At 40.1% G+C, this 13,781-nt stretch overlaps 1 protein-coding gene across 8 annotated transcripts in view; it reads left to right on the forward strand.

The window, feature by feature from the left end:
- Positions 1-4,592: 4,592 nt before the first annotated feature.
- The window catches only part of NAP1L1 (nucleosome assembly protein 1 like 1), a 29,252-nt gene continuing 20,063 nt past the window's right edge, over positions 4,593-13,781 (forward strand). For 4 of the 8 annotated variants that reach the window (XM_053921086.2, XM_053921088.2, XM_053921092.1 and 1 more), the window contains exon 1: positions 4,593-4,729. The gene's annotated coding sequence lies outside the window, so the exon portion shown is untranslated. Of the gene's footprint in view, positions 4,730-4,779; positions 4,970-8,847; positions 8,871-13,781 lie in introns of those variants that run through there. The other 4 variants (XM_053921091.2, XM_053921093.2, XM_053921089.2 and 1 more) reach the window with 4 other exon arrangements.

Here is a 13,781-nt window from a genome sequence, read left to right on the forward strand (position 1 = left end):
TAAATAAAATCTTTTAAAAAAGAAAGGAAGATTGAAAATTCATACTAGGGAATGGTCTATTTTCCACCTAAGTGGTCAATGTGTGAGAAACAAGAGAAAAAAGTAAAATCTGGGGCCACATTTGGCACGTAAATCAGGGGGGAAATACCCCGATCATCATGAAAGGCCAATGTCATTGATTCATGTGGTGGTAGAATGCTTCTACATCTTGCCTGTGGTGACAGATACACAAATTATGCACTAAACACACAAACACACATGGATCCGAGTGGAACTGGGGAAATCTGAGTAAGACTGTGTATTGTTGTTACCATGGAAAACTGGGTAAAGTTTACATGGATCTCTCTGTGTTATTTTGTACAACCGTGTGTGGATTTCCAATCAGTTCAACAAAAATTTCAATTAAAAATCATAGCAACGTAAGGATATTTTCAAACAAAAAAATCTATTAATCCTTCTTTGGATGCAGAGGGAGAAATTCAAGGCAATTTTTTTCATAATTCTGCACTGGAATTTAGATTGATTTTATGCTTTTATGCCTTTAGATTGATTGTATTTCTATAATAATTTGGAAAAAAAATAAAACCAACCAGACTCAAAACTAAGATAGCAGTTATTTAAATATACCTTGTGCAGTTTTTAGAGGACAATTGTTGGTGCTTTGAGACATTTTGCACACTTATTAGTTGGGAGGGGAAAATAAACATTTATCGAGCACTTCAAGTGTACGTCACTGCTCTGGGGGCTTTACATAGTCCTCTGTTTCATGCTAAGGAAGAGGCAGGCATGATTAGAATTGTTAATGCACTTTACAAGTGGGGAAACCTACGGGTCAGAGCACATAAGTCCTTGTGCGAAGTCAGAGTATTGGGATGAATCTGTCTGCCCTACTTTCAAGCTTAAGCACTTTCCTACTATTCAGGGGCTGAAATACAGACAAATGGACACTTCAAATATTGTTTCTGTCATTGGCTTGTCTGGTTGATCTCTACAGTATCTGTATCCAATATTTAGAAATTTGGAATATAGTACTTTCACGGTAATTGGCGTGAATCATTTCGGCTCAGTAAAACATGTTTAAAATTTCTGACAAGATAGCTTTCTACAAAATATTTCATAAAAATAGTGTTAGATACTATTAGAAGACTTCAGGAAAGTTCCCTCAAACTTCAAAAAATAAAAAAAAACCCAAATATACAAATTTAGGAAGAGGTTTATAATATTTAACTTTTATTGAGTGTTTACTATATGTCAGTTACCATGCTTATGTATGTAACTTACAGGGTGTTTAAAATTTCACAACAAAATAAGGACAAAACCTGGGCTGTTTGACTCCCAAAGCCATACTTCTAAGCCACTAGGCTAAGACGCGATTAAAAATCTATCAAATGAAAATAATGGGGGATAAGAAAAAGGGAACTTACCCCAAAGTTTATCACAGTCCCAGGTCAGTGACAGGACCACCGTGTATAGTAGTTAGATGAGTTAACTAAGTTGTGTGAGTTGGGGATCTAAGTCGGGTCAGTGTGCAAAAATCAATGGTTTCTTCAAGTCAGCCATCTTCTACCCCATTGTCTCGTTTTATTTTCCTCATAGCTCATGAAATCTACAATCATTTCATTACCTGTCTGACATTTGCTCAACCTCCCTAGAACATAAGTTCAGTAAAATCAAGAATCTTGTCTTTCTTGTTCAAGGATGAATTTCCAGTGTCTAAAGTTGCTCCTGACATATAAATATTTGTTTAATAGAAGCATAAGTGATTGGCCTTCCCTGGACTTAAATGGCTGGAGAAGAGGGGGGAAATGAATATAAACTAGTATCGATAAGCCCTTAAGTCTAGGGGTGGGAGTTGAAGCATCAGAAATTTGGAGGCCTAGGTCAGTGCCTGAAATTGGTGGGGGTCAGATGGAGTAGGATAGAAACCATCATTCTCAATTTGGTCTCAGAAGTTCTACCACCAAAAAAGGTTTATTGAGAGGAGGGAAAAGCTATTTAGTTCACTTTTAACATGTGAATTACCTCACATCGTGCATAGCTTTAATTAGAATGCAGAACTCTAGAGGCCTCCATTGAAATTAGTGCCAAGTGTATGTACATATTCAGCACTGGTCCACCTAGGTATTACGGATTCTTTTAGAGGAGTCTTTACCGATGCTATTATAAACCTTGTTAGCCTTACATCATTTTTGAGTAGGATGTGTATAAAGAAAGAAGGTTGAAAAAAAAGACAAAGAATAAAAATAAAAGTAAAAATAAAAGAAAGAGGTTGAGAAAAACAAAAGTATCACATGGGAAGAACCAAAATGAGTAGGTAAAGTGAGGCATCTGTAGTACAGAGTGGGAAGGCAGCTCATTTTAATGAAACTGGGGAGTGTCAAAGGAAAAAACTGTATCCTCTAAAATGGACTAGAGATAGTTTTTAAACATGAGTCTTACAATAGAAGACTCTAGGCGGTTTGAAATTTCAAGGAATGCAACATTTAGAGAAGAGGTTTTAAAAACTATTTGGTTTCAGTACCCCTTTGCACTCTTAAAAATTAAGGACCCCCAAAGCTTTTATGTGCCTTACATAAATACTGGTATTTATCACATTAGATATTAAAGAAATTTTTAGAGTAGTTACTCATTAGTTTATTTAAAAACAATAAACCAATTAAATGTTAACATAAAAGAATATTTTATATGAAAAGTGTTGACCCCTAAAAAGCATACACTACTGGTGTGGCTCAGTTGGTGGGAGTGTTGCCCTATAAGCTGAAAGGCTGCAGGTTTGATTTGTGGTTGGCACACACGCCTGGGTTGTGGGTTCAGTCCTGGTCGGGCCTTGTGCGAGAAGCAACCAATGGAGTTTCTCTCTCACATTGATGGTTCCCACATTGCTGTTTCTCTCCCTCTCCCTGCCTTCCTCTTTTCTCTATAATCAATAAGCACGTCTTCTGGTGAGGATTAAAAAAGAAAAAGAAGATACTTACTAAGAAGAGCTCCTGGTGGCTGTCAAAACCACTGCTAAAACTGCCTACTTCTCTCACTGATATGCCTGTCTGTGGTTCTGAGCCAGTGTTTATAAAGGTGTTACCGAAATCCTATTTTAATCAATAAAACTGAGACTTTCCCCATCCAATCAGAGCTATGCAGCTACATCTTCAATAGCATCTTTACTGACCAATCAGAGAAGCTACCTTCTGACTAATTAGGACAGTGCTTTTTGGACCAATCAAGCTGTGAGGATTTGGAGTCATCATTTGCATGAGGGGCCCAACAGGGTGAGGGACTTCTCCCTATACAAGTCGCTGTAATTTGGATTGCATGCTTTTCCTTTCCACCAAAGAGTGAGGACTCTGGTTCTCCGGCTGGAATTGAAACTCTGAAGATACTAGCAGAGCAGAGTAGAGCTTTCTACCTGGGGGCGAGGTGGGGGGTGCGTCATCTGTGCTGTTTCATAACTGAGCTGTTTCCAATACTGTTGCAAAGCTCTACATGCTGTATCAAAATTGATGTGTTTGCACAAAGTTTTCTTCTTCACCAAATCCCAAATTGGAGTCCCTCTTGGCTTGAATTAACACCAGCTATCATTGATTGACAAAGCAACGACTTTACAAAACAAAAAAATTGAGTGGCATGCTTTTACATTTTTGTAAATCTGTGTGCTTTACCAGCAGATGACTGCATCCTAACATCTGCTTCTGTTTTCAATGTTTCCATATCACATGTCATGTAGCTTCTGGAAAACACTGCGAGAGGATGAGAGTGCAAAAAGCGAGTAACTTTTTAGTAAGTACTTTTACAGGAATACTTTTGACCTCCTCCTTGAAAGGGTCTGGGAACCGGGACCACACTTTAAAAACCACAGTTTTAAGAGTGACTATTAGTCAATCCAGCATCAATTGAAAAATAGCCATGCTGTTTCATAGTCCTGAGGATTTACATAGGATTTACTTTTTCTGAAAGATGAAACATGACCATATTCCCTATAAAGCATCCAGAGAATAAACAAATATGCCACCTTCATCCATCAGGAAAAAAAAAAAAACTAAAGGAAAAATGAGGGACCACAAGCCAAGTAAAAGGAGCTGAGCTGAGGAGAAACCCCAGAAGCCAAGGAGATCCATCGTATAGGAGAAGCAAAACCGGTAAAAGCCGCCGCGGAGGTGGTCAGGAGGGAAGAACTGTTGTTCTTAGGGTTGAAATGGGCGGGGAGACAAAATGGTTCCCGGGAAAGGAGAGTTGGAAGGACAGGGACGGGTACTAAAGAGCGCTCGCCATCACCCTGCGGCGAGCGGGGACTAGACGGCTGGCCCCTTTTCTTCACCCAGTCCCTGCCTCAGGGCCTTTCCCCAGAATGAAAGGGGTTGAAATTTCCTTCCCAGAAGACCGGGTGAAAAAATAGAGATAGCCCACAGCATAGCAGGGGACGGAAGCGGGAACGGTGGAACCCAAGAAGTACGTAGAGGGTGTGGAGGTCGTCAGGGAAGAAGGACGGTTCTGTTGCTACGCAACCTGTCCTAATCCCGCCTCCCGCTCGCGTTGCTAGGAGATGGTGAGGCCAGCGGGAGGGCGGGGGAGCTGGTCCTACGTGCTGACGCTAATTGTATATGAGCGCGAGCGGCGGGCTCTTGGGTCTTTTTTAGCGCCATCTGCTCGCGGCGCCGCCTCCTGCTCCTCCCGCTGCCACCCTGAGTCACTGACTGCGCAGCTCCGGCCGCCTGGATACCCGTGCTAGCCATCGGTAACGGATTGGGGCCTGAAAGAAAAGAGGGAACGTAATGTCGGCCGCGCGGTCGGCGCAGAGGGGAGGGACGGAGGAACGGGGAACCGAGAGCTGGGGCCACGGGCCGCCCAAGGCCTCCCGGCTCATTGTGTGGGCCAGAGCCGGACCCGTTCGCAGAGTTTCGACCCCGTAGCCTGAGAGGCTCCTGGGATCGACCAGCGCTGTTTTTCGGGAACGGCTGAGGAGACGCGGGGGATGGTGAGGCCTGGGAGGGCTGGGGACCGTGCCAGTTTGCGCCGAGGTACAATAAGCACTACCGGCTTCTCCGCGCGGACGGGGGCGAGGCCACGGCTCCGTCCGGGCGTCCTGAAAGGCGACGGCTGCGCCTCTGGTTCCCGGGGTGCGGGGTGGGGGCCAAGCTCCACTGCATAAGCTCTTGCCGCCTTGACGTCCCCATTTCCTCAAAATTAATACCCGGAGGAGGCCGCTGGGGGATGGAAAGAACGGTGGGGGCTGCGAATTCCGATGGGTGGGAGGGGCTGTGAAGGGACGAGGCCCCAGGGCTGAGAGGGGGCGGGGAGGCTGCAAGGCTCGGGGGCTCTCCGCCTACTGGGGCGGGGACTGTGCTGGGCGGGGAAACTCCGGCGGCTTCCCTCTGCACGTGGCCGCCATCTGGGACAGAGGGCGACCCCACCTCCTGTTGCACTTTCTGAACGTTGCAGTGACGGTGGGGTTTGAAAATGAATGATGAACAAATAGTCTAGCCCTTGGGTGTCAAACTGTTCACCTGCTTTTATTTGGGCATAATCTTTTTATTGGTACAGGAGAAAAGTATGAGTGTTAGGTGATAGATGATGATGCAGGGCCTCCATTACTAGAATTTTTAAGAATTGATGTGTGTAAAGCGCTTATGTTAAGTGTTCTTAACAAAAGGTTTTTTGGTGTACCTCAGGTACAATTAGAATTTGGGTGTTTTGATCATGCTTTTTTGTTCAGAAAGGATTGATCCTCGAACTGTTTTAAGGTGGCAATACTAAAGAATTTGGCTTGCAGTGTCTTCAGTTCTTCTAGGACTTCTATTGCTTCCTCACAAATTAGTTACTTTATTGTAGTTTCCAGATAAGATACTTAACTAGCTGTTTAGTTTTTAAGGTGAGTGAGGGCATGGTGGAGGAACTATATAGTAGAATGAAGAGCAATGTAAACTTAGACAAGTTTGTAACATGCCTTGTCTATGCCCCCACTTCAAAAAAGGGGAGAGTGAAGGGAAGCAGCAAATGAATCTTGTCTAGGAGGGCTAGACTTCCAGAGTACCAAAAAATGAACTGGGTACCGGATGTGATCGAGGAGCCCCTGTTTTAGACTATCACTGTCTGATTAGTTTTGTAAGGGTTGCACTTTAAAAACTCAACACTAGTTGCCAGGTTTCAGGAGAGCTGGGCTGAAAAATGAAATTTGCCATTCTTGAAAGCAGGTAATACCAAAATACCTTTTAAAATGAGCGTTTAGGTCCTATTTTCTTGTCAGATTTACTACTACTGTACTTTCTATACTTAGGAAGTAAGCTACATTAACTTTGGGTAAGGGGAAAACCTTATATATTAGGCGTCACTAACTCCCTGGATGAATTATTTGACTTTAACTGAAATGATGTGTAGGCTAATCAATATAAAAGAGTTAGGTTCCTAAATCACCTAATCGACTTTAAAATAAAACAACATTAAATGAAACCATGATATTCTAGGACCTGCTGTATATAGACTTAATTTAAAACTGACAGGAGGTAAATGAGATTTATAGCGATATTTTGGGAGTATTGAGTCTCAAATGCTTGTTCAAAGTTGTCTGAGTTCGAGTGAGCCAAATTCAAAATGTGCAGTTTGTTTTTTAGGAAATCTGGAGGGTAGGTGAAACTAAACATTGATTGGTAGCTTGGATATATAATATTGTAAAAATCTTAACTTCATAGATTGTCTTTTTAGGTAAATGTTACGTTGATTTAATAAATAACATTTTAAAAATTCACAAACCTGTTTGAAAATCTTTTGTAAATTTTGTCTGTACCAAAACTAATCCAACATGCAGTTTTATTATGTGTTGTTTTATTGCAGCTTGTTTTATTACTTTATTTAACTTATGCATATTGTGTTCAGATGACTGATTTGATTCTAAACATTTATTTATTTAATTTTAGACAGATGGGGAGGGAGAAAAAGGGAAAGAAACATCAGTGTGTGGTTACCTTGCATGCACGCCCCCTACTGGAGGCCTGGCCCGCAACCCAGGTGTGTGACCCGACTGGGAATCCAAGTGTCAACCCTTTGGTTCACAGGTGGGCAGCACTCAACCCACTGAGCCATATCAACCAGGGCTGATTCTAAACATTTAAGAATACATTCAATACAGAGTCCTTTTGTGGGAAAGGGAGCTAAAAGAAGTAGAATCTATTTGACTTCAAGTTATGAAAATGTTAAAAAACAAAAGTAAGCCAAGTCAATTTGAAGATCTAATTAACATTTTTAAGTCATGGGCAGCATCCTACCCAGCCCTCTGAGGGCTTGTACCAAATGGAAGGTTTTCCTGTAGGAAGAAAGGGTTTTCAGCAGGGAAGTTTATGCCCTGCAATTGCCTGTTTCCATGGAGTGGGAGAAGAGGGTCCACGTGACACGTTACTTCATTGATGTCGAGCAAAAATTTCCAGACTGATTAAGGTTTCTGGGAGAGATTGAAACTGCAATTAGATCAGGTATTAAATCTAGGCTTGGTATCATGGGCTTTCAGCATGAGTGATGCCATTTTGGGCCTGTGGTTTTCTCTTCAACGATATCAAAATAAAATACTACATTGCTTACTTTGTTCCTTTTTTCCTTGGTTGTAAATTTGAAATACTAGTGACAGAAAGGATTAGAAGGAATGAATCCTAGTCAATTTAGAAAGCTAATGATTAGTCTATTCAGATCAAATCAAATATATGATTATTTAGTGTTCTTAGTTGATTCTTTGTGTATTTTAGTACCTGTTTGGACATATATCTTACATCATGAACCAAAAGGGAAATTGGTTGTCTATATAGAAAATGTTGAGTTGTGATGGTGTGAAGAAAAAGAAAGTGGGGTTAGAGTAGTATTTATAACATTTTTTTAAATTTAAATTTTATTGGTTTTAGAGAGAAACATCAATTTTTGTTGTTCCACTTACTTATGCATTCATTGGTTGCTTCTTGTGTGTGCCCTGGCTGGGGATCTGACCCACACCCTTGGCATATGCAGATGACACTTTAACCAACTGAACTACCGGGCCAGGGCTTCCACAACATTCTTCACATGAAGGAGCGTGTTACGGGGGTGATAATAAGTCCTATTTCATGCTTATTTCATCTGAATAAGTCCTTTCCTTGTTGGGCAGAGTCGGGGTTAGAAAGTGAGTGCTGTTTTCACTCATCCTTGTAAATTGTTTAGTACGTTGACAGCAGACCACTAGACTGCATTGCTGGGCTTGCCATGGAAGGTGTCCTGTTTAAGTCTGGTTACCAACTCCACCTTCTACTGCTGCATGCTTGTCTAGAAGGTTTGTGTATTTTGATTTTTATTGGGAAAAGAGGCTATAATTTTGAAGGTTATTAATTTGGATTGTGTGCTGAGGTAAAGAGGGTACAGAAGTAGGAAGATAATAACAGCACTTCCTGGGTGATTATTGAGGCAATGTTTTAAATTATTTTGCATGTATAGTAATTTGTTTAGTGCTTCTGGAGGTGGGTAGTATGACCATTTTAACGAGGAAATTGAGGTACGTAGTAAAGAACTTACCCAGGGATGCAGACTGAGGAATGAGGATTTCTAATGAGGATTTTGTATTGGTTTTAAAGTGATAGTTCCCTTGACTTAAATTGTTATGCTGTACATCAGTTTGGAATTTAAAAACATTTATTTATTTTTTTTTTAGATTTTATTTATTTTTAGAGAGAGGGGAAGGGAGGGCAGTGAGAGGGAGAAACCTAGATGTGCAAAAGCTATTCCGAGTAGTTGCTCTTGCGTGCCCCCAAGTGGGGACCTGGCCTGCAACCCAGGCATGTGCCCTGACTGGAAATCGAACCAGTGACCTTTCAGTTTGCAGGCTGGCGCCCAGTCCATTGAGCCACACCAGCCAGGGCTGAAAGCAGGTAATACCAAACACTCTTGCTGAGGTTTCACTGCTCTAAGGAAAAGCTGCAGCACTTTAGTGGTTATGAAGTTGCCTTTAATATGTCATGTTTCATGTGAATAAACTTTCTGTTTACGCTTGTGTGTATTTTCAAATATCAGTCCAATCCATTGTTTTCTTTGCCATTGGATTAGATAATACCTTAGATAATGAGATCCTTTGAACAGTGGTTTGTGTTCTCGAATGGGAGTCCATTTTGCTTGGGGCTGACTGAAGTCGTGTTGGAGCCATATCAAGTGCTGAGCCCCTGGACCACTGAAAATGTGCATGGAACAGTAATGCCTGAAAGACAGATTTGTTAAAGTGCATTTGGAATGAGATGGGGTCTGAGGTAAAGGGAAATCTTTTCCTTGGGATGTTACTTCTTCTCTTTATTAATTCTTATGCTTTAAAACATGTAGTTTTTAATGACTGGCTGTTTAACCATGAATGAGTAATTTTCCATAAAGGAGTAGTAACTACTTTGTTACATAATCTGTGGGACAATAGGCTGATAGGGAAGGCACCTTGGTGTTTGGAGTGGTGTGGACTGGGCGTGGGTTTTAGAAGTCAGATTGTAATTCCTAGTTTTTTTCCACTTGACCTCTTGTGTGTTGCTGAGAAAGTTGCGTAATGTTTTATATGCAAATAAGAGGAAACCCTATAATAGTCCACTACAGAGTAGGCTCTACAAATGTTAGCTTTCCTTCTCATTGAAAGTAAGGAGAACTTAGAACCAGGTTTACTGTAATGTTAAGTTACTTGATAGCTCCTGTCTGGACATCTAGCTATTATAAGATCACAAAATAATTAGTTTATGCTTTGATTCAATCACTTTTTCCCCTCTTTTTCTCCACTGTAAGGTTTTCTTTGTATTTAAGTTCTTAGGTTAAGGTATGCCTTTAGTCATAATGAACCTTGTCTTTTCATTGAGATCTTCTATACTTTACACATATAAGGTAATGAGTTGAACCTTTCACCTTTTTATTTCTAGTAATATTTTCCTTAAAGTCATTGACCTGATGTTATCACAGTGATACCAGTTTTCTTTTGGTTAGGATTGTATTTCAGTGACAATTTTAATAAGGGCCTTTAGTTGATTTAATGTAATTACTGCGGTGTTTGGTTTAAATCTGATTTTATTTTTTTGTGCTTTTTTCATCCAGTTTTCTTCAGGTTGATGTAAAAATACACACACACACACACGTATAATTTTTTTTTCCTCCTGTTTTGCAGTGTATATGTCTTGAATTTTTTGGAGTGTTAGCCCTAGACATTTCAATATACATAAATAAGAACATTAGAATACTTGGATCCATTTCCTCTCCTTGTAACCCTCACCACTGACTTCATATTGTAGCAGTTTAAATTTTTTAATATACTACACAGTGGTGATATTACTTCTAAAATATTTATTTAGATATATATGGATATCCTTTTGCCCCTCATTTCTTATATCTTAGACCTTCCATTTGCAATCACTTGCCTTCTGCCTGAAAAAAGTCCTTTTAGAATTTACTACTGAGAGTGTTGGAGCTGAAAGTATGTTATCTTCATATTTAAAGGATGTTTTGGTTGGGTATAATACTCTAAAATCCTCCATTGTTTTCACCATGTTAAGCACAACAGCACAGTCTATTGTCTTTTGATGTTTATTACTAAAAAGAGCTGTCTTTTGTGCCTTTGAAGTTAATACAAGTATTTTCTGTGTGTCTTTAAGGTGATTTCTGTTTTTAGTGTCTTGCTTTTTCACTCATATATCTCAGATAAGTGTGGGTTTCTTTTTTACTTGTCCCGATTGGGATTTGTTGGGCTATCATTTATTAGGTCTGGAAAATTCTTTGCTCCTAATTTCTTCAAACATTCTTCCCATTTTCTTCTTTACTCCTAAAAGTTGTATTAAATCTTTGTTAGACTTTATTTTACTCTAAAATCTGTTTAAACTTTAGTATTTTCCTCTTTTAGTTTCTGTCATATTTTAGAAGATTTCTTTTAAGCTTGCTTCCTGCTCACTTAATTCTTTAGCTATATTTAGTCTACCATTAAACTTGTGCATTTAGTTTGATTTTTATTCCTAGAAGTTCTATTTAGTCCTTTGCCAAATTAGCTATATCACCTTTAATATATTACTGTTCCTTGTCGATACAGTTGCAGGCATTGTATTTTCAAACATAGTTCACATGGTTGTTTTTGTCTATGTTTATAGTTACGTTTGTAGCCTTCTTGACAATATGTAAGTCTTTATGGACTGGTTTCTGTTGTCCCTTTTGTTCTTGGAAACTTTATGAGTTATTTGAGATCTAGGACGAAAGTGCCTTTCACTTATATTTGGATAGACAGGTGCCTAGAAACCCTTGTCAGAGACCACTTTAAGCTCACAGCTTGGATTTTGAAGGGAACATAGATGAGGTTATACTGGGCTTTTGTTCAGGAGAACTGGTTTATTCCTGCGAATTTAGCACTTTTAGGTTACTGCTTAATTTGGGAGGGTTGCCATATAGATTTCTCACCTTGAATAGGTTCATAGCTTTTGATTTCACCATTGTACAGTAGCTCAAGTTTGAGGTTGGCAGTTGGCCACATGCCAAAAGTGACTTCCTTATCCTTATCCTTTTGCTTCCTCAGGCATGATGGTTCAGAATCTGAGTGTGGAAATCTTTTTTTTTTGAAAATGAACTATTTGTAATTCTGTATTGACAGAGAAGTTGTAGACAGTTTAGACAGTTCCCAATCACTTTCTCCTAATGTTAACATCTTACATTACCGTGGTATATTTGTCATTCTGTACATTTGTTAGAACTAAAGGAATTTTTTACATGAATTTGCTTCTTAATGAGATCAATCTGGCAAATCTGACTTCTGGCCAAGATGGAGGCATAGGTAGACTCACTTCACCTACTCACACAAAAAAAGGACAACAGCAAATGTAAAAACAAAAACCAACCAGAACTGCCAGAAAATCAAACTGTATGGAAGTTTGACAACCAAGGATTTAAAGAAGAAATATTCGTCCAGATGAGTAGGAGGGGTGGAGAGGACACGTTGTGGTGAGGCAGTAGGGGCTGCTGCTGGTGGAAAGGGAAGTCCCACATTCATGTGCGGCAGATAAAAACAAGGAGGGACAACTGGGGGGGGCAAGCAATCCCAGCCCCAGGCCAGACTGCGCAGCCCAGGTTTCCAGCACTGGAGAAATAAAGCCTCATAACCTCTGGCTGCAAAAACCAATGGGGGTTGGTATAGTGGAATAACTGCCAGTCTCTCAGAAGAGTCCATATTAAGGGCCCACAGGGTCCTAGAACTTAGGCAAACCCACCCACTATGGGAATCAGCAGCAGGGCAGCAGCTAGAAGGGAGCCAGTCACTTACAGGAAGTAGAGTAAGTGACTGGAAATGGGGCTAGAGCTGAGCAAGTGGCATTGTTCACTCTCTGACCCCTTCTGGACATATAGTGCCATGAAGTACTGAAGTGGGTTGCACCACCCTGGCAAATATCTAAGGCTCCACCCCTTACAACGTAACAGGTGTGCAGACACAGGGAGGTTGCCAAATTGAGGTGACAAAGAAATACGGTCCAAATGAAAGAACAGATCAAAACTCCAGAAAAAGAACTAAGCGACATGCACATAACCAACCTATCAAAATGCATACTTCAAAACACTGGTGATCAGGATGCTCAGAGAAATGACTTAGTATGGCCACCAAATAAAGGAAGAAGTGAAGGTTATGCAAAGTGAAATAAAGAAAAACATACAGGGAACCAACAGTGAAGGGAAGGAAGCCAGGATTCAAATCAATGATTGGAACAAAAGGAAGAAACGAGAATTCAGAAAAATGAGGAGAGGCTTAGGAATCTCCTGGACAACTTTAAACGTACCAACATCTGAATTATAGGGATACCAGAATGAGAAGAGGAAGAGCAAGAAATTGAAAACTTACTGGAAAAAATAATGAAAGAAAACTTACCCAATCTGGTGAAGGAAATAGGCATAAAAGTCCAAGAAGCTCAGGATCCCAAACAAATTGGACCCAAAGAGGAACAGACCAAGAAACATCAAAATTAAATTACCCACAATTAAAGATAAGGAGAGAATCTTAAAAGCAGCAAAGAAAAGGAGAGAGTTACCTACAAAGGAGTTCCCGTAAGACCTATCAGCTGATTTTCTCAAAAGAAACTTTGCAGGCAAGAAGGGACTGGCAAGAAGTATTCAAAGATGAAAAGCAAGGACTACAATGAAAATTGCTCTATCCAGCAAAGCTCTCATTTATAATAGAAGGGCAGATTAAGTGCTTCCCAGACAAGGTAAAACTAAAGGAGTTCATCATCACCAAGCCCTCATGTGAAGTGTTAAAGGGACTTACTTATGAAAAAGGAGATCAAAACTATGAACAGTAAAATGACAGCAAACTCAGTTATAAACAATGGAATCTAAAAAAAAACCAAACTGAGCAAACAACCAGAACAGGAACAGAATCACAGAAATGGGGATCACATGGAGGGTTATCATTGCGGGGGGGGGAGATTGGGGGAACTGGTACCGGGAATAAGAAGCATAATTGGTAGGTACAAAATAGACAGGATGGTGTTAAGTATAGTATAGGAAATGGAGAAGCCAAAGAACTCTATATATGACCCATGGACATGAACTAAGTGGGGGGGGGGATTGCTAGAAGTAATAGGGGTACTGGGTGGAACTGGGCAAAAGGGAAAAGATGGCACAACTGTAATATAGCATAATCAATAAAATATACTTAAAAAACGATCAATAAGGAAAGTTTTTTTCTAATTTTGTAGATGATTGAATAAGGCTAGATTTTTCTTTTCCTGAACTATATATATTCCTCCAAAGTTATTACCAACCCAAATGATCTGACTTCAAAATTATGTTTTCTT

The sequence above is a fragment of the Desmodus rotundus genome, chromosome 3, assembly GCF_022682495.2.
Source record: "Desmodus rotundus isolate HL8 chromosome 3, HLdesRot8A.1, whole genome shotgun sequence".
NCBI classification, from domain to species: Eukaryota; Metazoa; Chordata; class Mammalia; order Chiroptera; family Phyllostomidae; genus Desmodus; species Desmodus rotundus.